The sequence below is a fragment of the Bos mutus genome, chromosome 1 (assembly GCF_027580195.1).
Source record: "Bos mutus isolate GX-2022 chromosome 1, NWIPB_WYAK_1.1, whole genome shotgun sequence".
Taxonomy (NCBI): Eukaryota; Metazoa; Chordata; class Mammalia; order Artiodactyla; family Bovidae; genus Bos; species Bos mutus.
The window spans coordinates 51,103,949-51,118,360 of NC_091617.1; positions in this window are offsets into that span (position 1 = coordinate 51,103,949).

Sequence of the window (14,412 nt, forward strand, 5' to 3'; positions counted from 1 at the left end):
CCTGTTACACAGACTGAAGTCAGTAAGATAAAAACAAATATCATATTTTAACACATATAAATGGAATCTAGAAAAATGGTGCTGATGAACCTATTTGCAGCACAGGAATAGAGATGCAGATGTAGAGAATGGACTTGTGGTCAAATTGGGGGAAGGAGAGGGTGGGATGAGTTAAGAGAGTAGTACTGAAACATATACATTACCATATGTAAAACAGATAGCTAGTGGGAAGTTGCTGTATAACACAGGGGCTCTGTGACAACTTAGAGGCGTGGAATGGGGAAGGAGGTGGGAGGGAAGCTCAAAGGGAAGAGGACATATGTATACCTGTGGCTGATTCCTGTTGATGTATGGCAGAAACCAACACAACATTGTAAAGCAATCATCCTCCAATTAAAAAAAATCACTGTATCATGCATCCCCAGCTATAGTGCCTAAATTTCAATCTTGCAACAATTGAAACACTGGTTTCTGACTAGCCTTGTAATATCACTAGCCTTGCTTGTCTTGTCACTGATTTTGAAGAAATCCAGATTGAATGTGTCCTATCCTCTCTGTATCTGCCAGACCATGCAGGTGAAATCTAGAGAGACGGTAAACTTTCTGCCTCCTTGTGGTAAAACTTATGAGTAAAAAACACTTCTGAATGTGCTTTATTAAGGTTAGGTTCAAAGAAGAAAAGATATGGGCCTTTAAAAGGAATCTTGAAATGGTAGGAAACCCTGAGCATGCAGGTGAAGAATAACTGGTAAGTTGAATCAGAGATGCTGCGACTGTGCTCTGAGAGCTGAGGTTTGCAGGCAGAGGCCCCAAAGGTCCCTCTTTCCTCATCCCCAGAGGTTCCTCTTGATACCAAATCAGATGGGTCTCCAGTCCTCCACTGAGCTTGTCACTGGATTCGTACATTCAGCTTCCATTTAAGAATTCTTTTGAAGAACACACGAACTTTAAAAAATCAGTATGAATATGACTAAACAATATTATGATATTTTCTAATCCTGATATCAGTGGATGAGAGATTAGACTGTAAAAGGAGTCCAGTGAAGGCAAAGGACTTATTCCTTGATGAAGTGTCACACAGGAGACACAGTGAGTAGGAAAATCAAGGAGCAACAAAGAGTGGACCTCACAGAAGAATTTCAACTTCTGTCCTAAGAAATGGAAGGAGGCATCAAACACAGACCAAAGACAGTAGATTAGAGGAGGAAGGTGAAGCAACTTCGTGGGTTTTTCACTCCTGTAAGAGCACACAGTTAAAGTTTTGCTTCCAAAGTGAAGAATTAACTTTGAATGTTTTCTATCTTAGCTTATCTTTTCTATTTTATTACTTTATTTTTAACTATAAAAGAATTATAGTTTCATAGCCAAAGAGATGGGGTGGTAACTTTTTAAATAACTATTATGGGAGTATTAGCATGTTTATGTTGCTGATGTTTTTTAATTCAGTGTAATCTTAGTGAGCACATTATATATTCTGCTTTATACTCTTACCATTATATGCAGAATAGTGCAAATTATTTAACTTAATTTTGGTGACAGAATCAAACAAAATTAGCATAAACACTGTTAAACGTTAATAGTGAGAAAATTTCCTATTTTTATCAAAACATTTAAAACTGTTCAAATCATATAGAGAAAATAAAAAAGTTAAAGTAGCATTTACTTAATGCACAATAATAATAATAAAATGCCTTATTTCTTGGTAAAAAAAAACTTATCAAGATTAATTTGAACAAAACTTGTCTTCTCATCATATTAGCTTATGTTAAGAATCAAACACTGTTTTTACACTTTGGTAAACTATGGTGCCCCTAAATTTGGGTCAGCTTCCATCATTTTATTCTTCACACTGTTAATATTATGAAATAATTCCAAAAGTTCCCTTAATATGAAGGTTTTTTTTGCTACCATCACTTCCTCTGGGGCTTCTTCATTGTCTTCCTCACACAAGCAGGTGCCTTACAAGTGTCCACAAGTTCACTTTCATTCCTTTCTGGCTGCACACCTAGACTCTCTTGAACAGCAGTACTCTTGACATCACCATGGTCAGCACTTTCTTCAATAACTCTATTCACACTTGATTCAAAATTCCTTTTCCAGTGTTACCACTGTTGTTTTGCTGCATATTCATTTTAGTTGGCCAATTTCCTCTTTCAATTACCCTCTGTAAAAATGTTATGTGGATTTATCATTGGGAGACAAAAGAGGCAACACAACTACATGCTTTGGTGCTTGGGCACAAATCGAGTAACAGATGTCCAGTGACCAATAATCAACGATCTTTGAAAGTTGTGATGTGACTGGACACCAGTCATCACCAGTCATGGTGCCTCTTCTAGAAAGTGATTTAGGAAGAGAGTTGTAGACTGAAGAGTAAGCAATAATGTTTGTACTTTATATAACTAGTCCCTATTACCATACCATATTCACTGAAATTTGAGTCTTTTTTGGGGGGAATTTTTTTCGGTAAGTCATTTCAGCCACGTCTGACTCTTTGTAACCCTATGGCCTGTAGCCCAGCAGGCTCCTCTGTCTATGGGATTCTCCAGGTAAGGATACTGGAGTGGGTTGCCAGGCCCTCCTCCAGGGGATCTTCCCAATCCAGGGATCGAACCAACATCTCATTAGGTCTCCTGCATTGCAGACGGGTTCTTTATCACAAGAGCCACCTGGGAAGACCTTGTTTGGGGTAGGGGAGGCTGTGTTATTTAACTGGGCTTCCCCAGTTATCTCACACAGTAAAGAATCTGCCTGCAATGTGGGAGACCTGGGTCTGAACCCTGATCTGTTGAAGATCCCTTGAGAAGGGAATGGCTACCCGCTCCACTATTCTTGCCTGGAGAATTCCATGGGCAGAAGAACCTGGCAAGTTACAATCTATGGGGTCACAAAGAGTTATTTAACTAAATCATGGTAACTGAAATTCCTTTGAGAGACTTAGTCATTTTTAATCTGTTTTTTTCCTGAAGATCTAGTTACATGTAACACATTCAAGAAAAATGCAAATGAGAAAGGCAAAGTCCCTCACTTCAACAAGTTTCCAGTTTAATGGACAGCAATAAGATAACTACACACTTTCTGTAATCTGATGAACATGATGTTCAAAATGATGTAAAAGTAGGTAAATGAAATTACCCTTGGTCAGGGGCTGAAAAAGAGATAACTAAGATAATGGCAGGGACGACAAACATTTTTAAGGTTATGCCAAACAGCTGCTGAGATTTCCACCAGAAAGATAAAAAGAATTTTGGTTTTCCTGTTTCCCTAATGTTAATCGTCTTGCTATTATAAATGATGTTATGATGAATACTTTTGTAACTGGAATCACTTTCAAGTGGAATAACTAGACAAAATGGCATGAACAGCTTTAAAGCTACTGGTACACCCTCTGACCTGAAACACTAAAAGCTTGTGATCTCTGTTTTGATCTCTCAACCAAAGGTAATTTCACCCACCTATGAATTTTTATATCATTTTTGAACCTTATGGTTCATCAGCTTCTATTATTTTATGAAGAAAAGTATGAAAACAATACCTACAAAGTATTAGGAATCCCTTTTTCTGGAGAGCTAAAGTTGGGAAAACAGCATGGATTGCTTATTGAATGTCAAGGATGATAGTTGTCACAGAGAACAAGAATCTCCAAAAAAACTTATTTTATGAGCCTTCTGGGATAATAATCCATGTGGAAAATTAACTACACTGAAGAATTATTTAATAGGTCAGGAACACTTTGTATTTTGAGAGTTTAAAAAAAAATTATTTGTGACACTTCAAAGAAAGGACGTAAAAAAGGAATGTAGTCAACTTGTGCTTATGTTCCTCCTAAGTGAGTTCCACGCTTATAGTGGGGGTCAGGGAGGAGTCAGGGCACAGACGGGGAGGGTGCATTTGGTTTCTTATATCTACATTAACCTCACATAATAAATAGATAGTAATTTTTAAAATGAAATTTTGCATACCTCAGGTTTTACCTACCAACATGAACACAGAATGACTCTGTGCTTCTTTTGCTCTTGTTCTGGTACATCACAGAAGAATATAAAGATTATACCACATTAAAGTTTTTCTCCAAAAGCTTTGCAAAGCATTAGATATAAAAATTAATTGAACATATGTACATTGCTTCAGTTTCCCTGCACAGCAGACTCACATTTGTGATTAAAAAGTACAGGACTGGAGACTTCCAGTCCATCGGGAAAGGCGTTCAGAAGTGGTCACTCCATCCTAACAAGTTAAAAACTGAACAAACAGAAAAATCAACAACTCTCCCCCAGATTAGAAAGAGAAGCGAGGTCTCAGAGCAAAACACTGCCCCTTAAATTGGAAAGACAGACAGGGATTACAAAGAATGACAACCTACAGACAAGAAACCCCACAGAAGAAACTTCATGGGAATTGGTGTCAAAAATCTAAACTTCAATTTGATGAATTGCTGGAGACTCAATGTGGACAAGTCTGAGAGTTTAAAACTTCAGAAAGATCCAGTGTTGACAGAGGTGGGTGGGGCAGGAGGGGGTCCAACTGCTGTAAGTCTCACCTCCAGGGGTTCTCCCAGGTCCTCAGGGTGAAGATGGCAGAAAAATACCCTTAGGGTTCTTGCAGGGAGAGGGGAAAGTAACTATTTTGAAATATGACAGAGATTTCTGTTCTTCTCAACAAGGCTTGCTCTCAGGAGAAACTATTTCACCAGAGCCTAACCTGCTGGGGTTTTATCAGGGCCTAATCTATCTGTGGAAGGTAAATACAGACAGCTGTATTTCAACTTTCTCTGAAAGGGGAATCTCAGCTTTCTCTAGTTTTCTGTAGAGAAAATTAAGAATTACTGGTGAGATTCTTCCCTGATGGTTCAGTTGTTAAGACTCTGCGCTTCCACAACAGAGGGCAAGAGTTCAATCCCTGGTCAGGGAACTCAGATCCTGCATGCTACATTGTGAGGCCAAAAAAAAAACAAGAAAGAGTTTAAAAAGAACACAGGTAAGGTTTACAATCGAGGAGCACGGGGTCATCAAAAGACTGAGCTCTAATCATAGGACTACAGAAGGTTTTCCCTCTCCTGATACCATCATATCACCAAAGACCCATTTACTGCAGTTCCTTTCAGTCAGTACATCATGTCCAGATTTCAGCAAACAACTATAAAGGAAAAATTGTACTTTGAAGAGACTGAGCAAGCATCAGAACCAGAATCAGATATGGCAGGTATGTTGAAATGATCAGATTGAGAATGGGAAAAGTAGACAACATGCAAGAACAGATGGATAATACAAGCAGAGATGAAAATTCTAAGAATCAAAAATACATACTAGAAATCAAAAACAGTATCACAGGAATAATGAAGGTCTTCAGCATGCCCCTATGTAGACCGGATATGGTTGAGAAAAGAATCTTTGAGCTTGGGGACATGCAATAGAAACTTTTAAAATTGAAAAGCAAAGAGAAAAAAGACGAAAAAAGTAGAACTGAATATTCAAGGACTGTGGGACAACTATAAAAGGTCTAACGTACATGTAATGGGAATATCAGAAGGAGAAGAAAGAGACAAAAAGAATTAAGCAGTTTGAAGCAACAATGACTGATGATTTCCCCCCAAATAAGGTCAGATACCAGAACACAAATCCAAGAAGCTCAGAAAACACCAAGCAAGATACATGCCCTGCAAAACCACACTCAGGCATATAATTTTCAAATTACAGAAAATCAAACATAAAGAAAAATCTTGAAAGAATCTAGAGAGAAAAAAACACCTTACCTATATGGAAGCAAAGATAAGAATTACATCCCACACAGTGAGGGAAGGAGAGGGTGGGACGAATTTAGAGAGTAACACTGAAACATATATATTACCATATATAAAATAGATAGCTAGTGGGAATTTGCTGTATGACACAGAGGGCTCAAACCTGGTGCCTGTGACAACCTAGAGGGGTGGACTGGGGTGGAGGGTTAGAGAGAGGTTCAAGAGGGAGGGGACATATGTATACCATGGCTGATTCATGCTGATATATGGCAGAAACCAACCCAATATTTTAAAGCAATTATTCTTCAATTAAAAATAAGTAAATTTTAAAAAACGAATTATGTTCCACTTCTTTTAAGAAATCATGCAAACAAGAAAAGAGTATTTAAAGTGCTGAGAGAAGAGTCACTTTAGAATTCTTTAGCTTGTAAAATTATCCTTCAATATGAAGGTGAAATAAAGACTATTAGACAAAGAAAAATTGAGAGAGTTTGTTGCCTTAAACCTTCCTTGTAAGAAATGTTAAAGGTTTTTCATAGAGAAGGAAAATACCAGAGGTTATAAATTTGAATGAAGTTAAAGTAACTCAGTTGTGTCTGACTCTTTGCAACCTCATGGCCTACACAGTCCATGGAATTCTCCAGGCCAGAATACTGGAGTGGGTAGCCTTTCCCTTCTCCAGGGGATCTTCCCAACCTAGGGATCGAACCCAGGTCTCCTGCACTGCAGGCAGATTCTTTACCAGCTGAACCACAAGGGAAATTTGGATCTACACAAAGAAAGGAATAACATCAGAGCATGAATAACTAATGGCAAAAAAAAAAAATTCATTTTCTTATTCTTAGTTGATCTAAAAGATAATTGTTGCAAAATAATAATACCAACAATGTATGCGATTGTGTATGCTTATGATGTGTGTGTATATATATGCATAAACATATATATATATATATGCTTATGTGTAAGTGAAATGAACAATAGCAGTGATACTATGCCCAGGAGGGAAGAACTACACATTCCTGAAAACCCACAGAATGTACAATACCAAGAGTGATCCCTATGTAAATAACGGACTTGTAGTGACGAGGTGTCAGTGTAGCAAATGTACCACTCTAGTGCAGGAGTTATAGTAGCGGAGGCTATAGGTGTATCTGGACAGAAGACGTATGGGAACCCTGTACTTCCTACTCAACTGTGCTATAAACCTAAACTGCTCTATTAAAAAAAGCAAATAATTGAATAAGGTAGTTTCTGATTTTAAAAGTGGGTATCATTCTAGTAAATATTGATAGTATAGAGTAGAAATAAAGAGACTACATCTATGATTCAAGAGAAGAGAGTATTAACTTACTAGAATTTGGGATGTATGAGAAGATACGCCTATGGTGTCTATAAATGTAAACACTGAGATCTAACTGACACTGAGATCTAAGCTAACGAGAACCTTACGGAACTATACTCGTAAATGAAATGTCAGCATAAGCTGGCACAGTTTATACAGTTAGGACAGAAAAAAGAGGAAAGTTAAAATTGTTATAATTATACATACACGCATTTACAATTCTACTGAGGTATATTTTGACACAATTGATGAAAAATATAAGCAGGAAATATTTTATCTTCAAAAGAATTTTTAAAATACCATAAATTGAATAAAATGCAACTCTGCTGCTATTCCAGAATCAGTTTACATTCCTGATGACAAATTTCAGACAACATAATTCCCAGTATCTCTTGGGGCTCTGTCATTTCAAATTCCTTTGTAAGAACCATAATCCAGATAGTTTAAGTATCAGACAATACTATAAATCATTCCATTTGAATTTAATGTGGCCTTGACCAATCAAGGGGGCTTCCCTGATAGCTCACTTGGTAAAGAATCTGCCTGCAGTGCAGGAGACCCCGGTTTGATTCCTTGGTTGGGAAGATGCACTGGAGAAGGGATAGGCTACCCACTCCAGTATTCCTGGGCTTCCCTTGTGGCTCAGCTGGTAAAGAATCTGCCTGCAATGACCGATCAAAATAAATAATGAGTTAATGCTCAAACATCAATCAATACCATTAATGTTTATTATTTTAAAATGTCATAACAAAATTAAACAGTACTACAGTTTGACACACTTTTTAAATCAGTTTTGCTCATCTGTATTTATTTTTGTGCTTGCATGTATTCACCTCTCCATATGTAACTTAATTAATACATATAACATACATGTGCATATGTTCTTCTCAGAATCTGCTGCTTAAAATGTATAAGATTCATTTTTTGATTGTTAGATATTTACTCCGAAATTTGTTAATGCTCTTAATACTTTCAACAATGAGTTAATTAGTGACAAAAATTAAGTTGGGTTTATATAGTCATTATATCTATCAAACACTTGGAAAATTTTGTTTGTCTTAAGAAAAATAACAGTATGAATTAAACCACCACTTTCCCATTAAAGATGGTAGCTGTCAATCATAAAAACATGTCATTCTGCCTCTTGTCTCTCTACATTTTCTACTTTGCACTAAATTCTAAATTTAATAATGTATTTCTATTTTCTCTCTCTCTCAAATGACAGCAAAAAAAAATTTCCCCAATATCTGAGCAACTAAAATGTTATCCTACCTCAATAGTCCTCATCCTAAGGAGTCACTGGTTAGCAGACAGGCAGCATGTGTCCCTACAGGTGTATGACTCACACCAAGAAACAGAAAATGATTACTGAAGGGACTTTTTCTGGTCACAAAATGACACCTTCATAGATGTCTGAGAGCTCCTGGTAGGTATTCAACTTGTCATCCGTTTTTAGTCACTGAAATACTGCCACCTTCAGGAATAATATTCATTGAATATTCATTGTCCTGAATATTCATTGGAATATTCATCGGAATAGTCCTGAATATTCATTGGAAGGACTGATGCTGAAGCTGAAACTCCGATACTTTGGCCACCTGATTCAAAGAAGTGACTCATGTGAAAAGACCCTGATGCTGAGAAAGATTAAAGGCAGGAGGAGAAGGGGATGACAGAGAATGAGATGGTTGGATGGCATCACGGACTCAATGGACGTGAGTTTGAGTAAACTCCGGGAGTTGGTGATGGACAGGGAGGCCTGGCCTGCTGCAGTCCATGGGGTCGCTAAGAGTCAGACACGACTGAGCGACTGAACTGAAGTGAACTCAGGAAGAAATGTGGGAACCTGAGATTGTATTCTCATTTATGTGTGTGTGTGAGCTCAATAGTGTCTGACCCTTGTGATCCCATGAACTGTAGCCTGCCAGGCTCCTCTATCCATGAAATTTTCCAGGCAAATTTGTTTCCCTTTAAATCCAAACTGTGCATTTCCCTTTCTTTAAACATAGCTATATATTATCCTGTTATTTTTTCCCCATATATCTAAGTGCTAGTAATATATTTCTAAGTATCTTTTTAACTTATCAGTATCCAAACAACTAAACATTTCAGTAAAAGGTTTCCCATTCCCATAAATAATAAATGGAAGAGTATTCACAATTACCCACAAATAAAAACTAATAAAGCCAAGGCTTTTCAGGTATTAAATTATGAAGCATAAAGAACAGGCTCTAAGATTTTTCTGTGCTCAAGTAAGATATATATATAGATATAGATATATATATAGATATATAAAAGATCTAGATACAAGGTTTTAGGAAATAATTCCAAAACAATCTACATTTTACAAAAAAAAATTTCCTGTAATGTATATATTGAGGCTTCTAAAAGAGAAGGCTTTTCCTCCCTTTATAGTTTAGTGCCTCTTTCATGAGTTAACATAAAATTTGTAAGATGTTTTGTACCAACTTTTCTCTCTCTCTCCCTCTCCCTCTTTTTCTCTGCTCTTTTTTCATTTACAAATCAGCTGTTTTTCATAATCTCTTCTTGGCCTAATTTTTATTAGTATTTTAAAAATTACTTTTCCTTTTGCTTATACTTTTCTCTTTCTTTTTTCCCCGTCTTCCTGCTCTCTTCCTTGGTTTACTTTTTCTTCACTTAGAAGGTCCATTGTAAGTTGCCAGTTTCTTTCATGTCCTCTTAGCAATATCTACAGTACCCTCTTTCTGCTTTCTCCTTATTCAGAATCCATTCCTATAATCAGACAATGCCATCAAGCACTTTTCCAAAACAAAGTTGTTTTTTAAAGTGTAATTACTGTGAAATGTCACACATATTTTACAAAAGATGAACTACATAGACCAACTGGAAAGGACATATATACAAAACCTCCTCTCACTTCTATCCTCTAAAGTAATTTGACAGTTACAAAGATGTAAGTTCCCCTAGATTAATATATAATTGTATAACTTAAAATCTCAGTGAAAGAAGAACAGATGAATTGAGCAGAAATGGATGGTATTAGGATAGATGAGAATTTAGCATATGTTAAAGTTATCATTCTGTGGGATTTCCAATGGTTAAGACTCTGCACTTCCACTGCAGAGCAGTGGGTTGGATCATTGGTTGGGAATTAAGATACCTCATGCCGCATGGTGCAGCCAAAAAGAAAAATGTTATCATTATTTTAACTGGGAAAAATTGCTTATTTAATAAATGGTAACAGAATAATTGGTTAACTATTTTAAAAAACAATAAAACTATATCTCCTACCTCATAATAAAAAAATAAAACCCAGAGTGAACTGTTTCTTAAAATAAAATTCTATGTTTTAAAAAATGAACATTTATTGAATTGTAATATAGATAAGAAAGAAACAATAAAGAAAAATGATTGATATGTGGGTTAATAAAAATGTAAAGCACCTCTGTTAAAAAAATCATAAATATAATTAAAAGGCAAAGAGTAAACTTAAAAAAATAATTTTAAACATTAATGTCAGGTAAAGGTTTAATATCTGGAGGAGGAAATGGCAACCCACTCCAATATTCTTGCCTGCAAAATCCCATGAACAGAGTAGCCTGGTAGGCTACCGTCCATGGGGTCACAAAGAGTCAGACATGACTGAACAACTTCACTTTCACTTTTTTCAAAGGTTTAATATTCAGTTATTTATTCAGTTTCAAAAATAATTACATTGGAAAATGTTCAAGTATTTGTAAAAAAATTAGATTTATTAAGCTATATTACAAGATAATCATAATGTATACTTATATACAAAGAAAAAAGAGACTAAGAATATATTGTCAAATGATTTTTTTTTTTTTTGAGTGGTAAGACCAAGGTTGATTTCCTTTCTTTTTTAAAATATTTGTATGTATTTTCAAATTTTCTGTAACAATATGACATTTTAAAAAGAGCTGTTTTTAAACCATTAAAAACTCTTATTTCAATTCTGTGTTTAAATTAGGTATACTAATGGGAAAGCAGAAACATCATATGTAACATACATTTCAAAAAATGATTCCTTAATTGAAGATGAATAAAAGAAATGGAAAGATAGTCCATGCTCTTGGATTGGAAGAATTAATATTGTTAAAAGGCCATATAACTCAACGCAATCTATAGTTTTAATATGATCCTATCAAGTTACTCATGACATTCTTAACAGAACTAGAACAAAAAATCCTAAAATTTATATGGAACCAAAAAAATCAGAATTGCCAAAGCAATCCTGAGGAAAAAGAACAGAACAGGAGGCATAAACCTCCCAGTCTTCAGACAATACTACAAAGCTACAGTAATGAACGGAGAAGGAAATGGCAACCCACTCCAGCATTCTTGCCTTGAAAATCCCATGGACGGAGGAGCCTGGCGGGCTACAGTCCATGGGGTCACAAAGAGTCAAACACAACTTAGTGGCAAAACAACAATAATACTAAGCAATTATAACATGTGATTATGGAGGTTGACAAATCCCGGGATCTTCAGTGGAGCTGCAGAAGAGCTGATGGTGGTGCTCTAGTCTGAAAGCTGGCAGACTCAAGACCCAGGAAAAGCCAACGTGTTTGAGTCAAAAGGCAGGAAATGGCTCGGACAGTAAAGAATCTGCCTGCAATGCAGGAGATATAGATTTGATCCCTGGGTCGAGAAGATCCCCTGGAGAAGGAAATGGCTACCCATGCCAGTATTCTAGCCTGGAGAATCCCCATGGACAGAGGAGTCTGAGGGCTACAGTCCGTGGGGTCGCTAAGAGTCAGACACGACTGAGCGACTAAGCACAAGCACACAGTAATGAAAACAGCATAGTACTGGCACAAAAACAGACATAAGGACCACTGTAACAGAAAAGAGAGTCCAGAAATCAGCCCATACACCTATGGTCAACTAATATTTGACAAAGGAGGCAAAAATAAACAATAGGGAAATGACAGTCTTCAGCAAGTGGTATTGGGAAAGTTGGACAGCTGCATGTAAATCAATGGAATTAGAACACACCTTCACACCATACACACAAAAATAAACTTAAAATGGTTTAAAGACTTAAATGCTAATGCTATGCTATGCTAAATCACTTCAGTCGTGTCCGACTCTGTGCGACCCCATAGACGGCAGCCCACCAGGCTCCCCCATCCCTGGGATTCTCCAGGCAAGAACACTGGAGTGGGTTGCCATTTCCTTCTCCAATGCATGAAAGTGAAAAGTGAAAGTGAAGTCGCTCAGTCGTGTCCGACTCTTAATAGACTGCAGCCTACCAGGCTCCTCCGTCCATGGGATTTTCCAGGCAAGAGTACTGGAGTGGGGTGCCATTGCCTTCTCCAAAGACTTAAATAACACTCTTTAAATATAAAGACTTAAATAACACCTTAAAAACTCCTAGAAGAAAACATAGGTAAACATTCTCTGATATAAATCAACTAATGCTTTCCTAGTCAGTCTCCCAAGGCAAAAGAAATAAAAGCAAAAATAAACAAATGGGACCTAATCAAACTTACAAGTTTTTGCACAGCAAAGGGATCCATGAACAAAAGGAAAAGATAACCTATGGACTTGGAGAAGATATTTGCAAATGATATGACCAACAGGGGCTTAATTTCCAAAATATACAAACAGGTCATAGGACTCAATAACCCAAAACAAACAACCCAATCAAAAAATCAACAGAAGACCTAAATAGACATTTCTCCAAAGAAGACATACAGATGACCAATAGGCACATGAAGAGATGCTCATCGTTGCTAATTATTAGTGAAATACAAATCAAAACTACAGTGAGGTATCACTTCAACCAATCAGAATGGGCACCATCAAAAAAGGCTACAAATGACAAACGTTGGAGGAGGTGTGGAGAAAAGTGAACCTTCGTACACTGTTGGCAAGATATAAGTTGGTCCAGCCACTATGGAAAACAGTATGATATTACCCAAAAAACTAAAAATAGAGTTGCCATATGATCTAGCAATCTCAATGCTAGGAATATAACCAGAGAAAACTGTAATTTGAAAAGATACATGCACCACCCCTATGTTCAGAGCAGCAGTATTTACAATAGCCAAGCACGGGAACAACTTAGATGTCCATCAGCGAGGAATGGATGAAGAAGATGTGATACATATATTGTTGCTGTTATTCAGTCAGTCTGTCGTGTCTGACTCTTCACAACCCCATGAAATGCAGCACTCCAGGCTTTCCCGTCCTTCACTATCTCTCTGAGTTTGCTCAAACTCATGTCCATTGAATCCGTGATACCATTCAACCATCTCATCTTTTGTCGTCTCCTTCTCTTCTGCTTTCAATCTTTCCCAGCATCAGGGTTTTCTCCAAGAGTCAGCTTTTCCCATCAGGTGGCCAGTGTATTGTAGCTTCAGCTTCAGCATCAGTCCTTCCAAGGAATATTCAGAGTTCATTCCTTTTAGGATTGACTGGTTTGATCCCCTTGCTGTCCAAGGGACTCTCAAGAGTCTTCTCCAGTACCACAGTTCAAAAGCATCAATCCTTCAACACTCAGTTCTTTATGGTCCAACTCTCACATTCATCCATCCCTGCTGGAAAAACCATAGTCATACAGACCTTTGTCAGCAAAGTGACATCTCTGCTTTTCAATACACTGTCTAGGCTTGTCATAGCTTTTCTTCCAAGGAGCAAGCGTCTTTAATTCCATGGCTGCAGTAATCAACTGCAGTGATTTTGGAACCCAAGAAAATAAAGTCTCTTACTATTTGTATTGTTTCCCCACTTATTTGCCATGAAGTAATGGGACCAGATGCCATGATCTTAGTTTTTTGAATGCTGAGTTTTAAGCCAGCTTTTTCACTCTCCTCTTTCATCTTCATCAAGAGGCTGCTTAGTTCCTCTTTGCTTTCCGCCATTTGAGTGGTGCCATCTGCATATCTGAGGTTATCAGTGTTTCTCCTGGCAATCTTGAGTCCAGCTTGTGCTTCGTCCAGCCCAGCATTTCACATGGTGCACTCTGCATATAAGTTAAATAAGCAGGGTGACAATATACAGTTTTGATGTACTCCTTTCCCTATTTGGAACCAGTCTGTTGTTTCAAGTTCAGTTTTAACTGTTGCTTCTTGGCTAGCATACAGGTTTCTCAGGAGGCAGATAAGGTGGTCTGGTATTCCCATCTCTTGAAGAATTTTCCACAGTTTGTCATGATTCACACAAAGACTTTAGCATAGCCATTGAAGCAGAAGTAGATGTTTTTCTGGAATTCCCTTGCTTTTTCTATGATCCAATGGATGTTGGCAATCTGATATTTGGTTCCTCTGCCTTTTCTAAATCCAACTTGTACATCTGGAAGTTCTCAGTTCATGTACTGTTGAAG